Source organism: Populus euphratica, unplaced genomic scaffold, assembly GCF_000495115.2.
Source record: "Populus euphratica unplaced genomic scaffold, PopEup_1.0 scaffold53.1, whole genome shotgun sequence".
Lineage (NCBI taxonomy): Eukaryota > Viridiplantae > Streptophyta > Magnoliopsida > Malpighiales > Salicaceae > Populus > Populus euphratica.
Window position 1 is genome coordinate 267,368 of NW_011499934.1, and position 1,253 is coordinate 268,620.

The following is a 1,253-nucleotide window of genomic DNA, read 5'->3' on the forward strand; positions in this document are numbered from 1 at the left end:
TTTTTTTAATTAAAATAATTATCAGATTTACTTATTTTTTAATTTGACATTTGACATGGTTTTTAAATTTTTTTATAAATTTTAATTTGAATTTTAATATCTTTTAATTATTTTATATAATATAAAATATTAATACTAATAAAAAAAAATTCATGAAAATTTGATTCAAATTGTTTTTTATTTTTAAAGTTTTAAAATAGATTTTGAAAATAATTTTATTATATTTATTATTTTTTAGCTTTAAATCTCAAGTCATATTATTTTGATGTTTCTTGTTAACGTTTTTGTAACAATCATATTTTTTTTAATGTATAAAATAATTCAAGTTAAAAACCTTGTGTTTGTTAAGATAAATAAGAGACATATAAATAAAAAAATATTTTAATGTAAGTTTAAAAAAAATTGTATTTTCAAATTTAATAATAATACAAAAAAAATTTCTCATTCTTGATTTTTTTTTATATTTAAAAAATAATTGATCCCTTACATCAATAAACTAGTTAACTCTAATAATCATCCTAGTAATAAACTCAACGACGTAAATCTATTGACATGGATTTATTGATATACTCCATTAAAAGCAACAAATAAGTAGATTAAAAAGGACAAAAGAAAAGAGAACTTCTCATTCATTTTCTTTCTAAGAACTATGGGATATTTTCTACAAAAATGCTTTATGTATTGAAAAATCATATTAATTTTTTATAAACATATGTGGCAAGTTACTTATCTTATATAGAACTAGAGCAAAACCTATAAAGCCCCAGCATCTTGACAAATGGATTGATAAGCTGGTAATAACTAAAAAAAGAAAAAAAAAACTATTAATCTCCTAAAGCCAAGTGTTATTGAATCTAATTCTTCTTATGTTATCAACCATGTAAGTTAATGGAAGAGAAATTAAAGATAAGTTTTTACAAAATTAAATAAAAAATAACAGTATGTTTATTGTAAATTATTTCTATTTTGACTAAACAAAAGATGGTATCATTTAAAAATTTAATCTAACATAGAATTATGTTTCAATCACACTCTTATTATTTTTTTAATAAAAACCTGTCTAAATAAAAATATTATATTATGTGATATAATTTGTAGTGTTTTTGTTCTTTAAAAATCAAGTATGCACAATTAAATTTTTTAAATAATGTGCTATCAAGTGTATATAGCCAAGCAGACAAAGGACCCGCAAATTTTTTTTCTCTCCCCCATTTTTATTTGTATAAGTATTTCCTATTTCCGATGAAATTTAG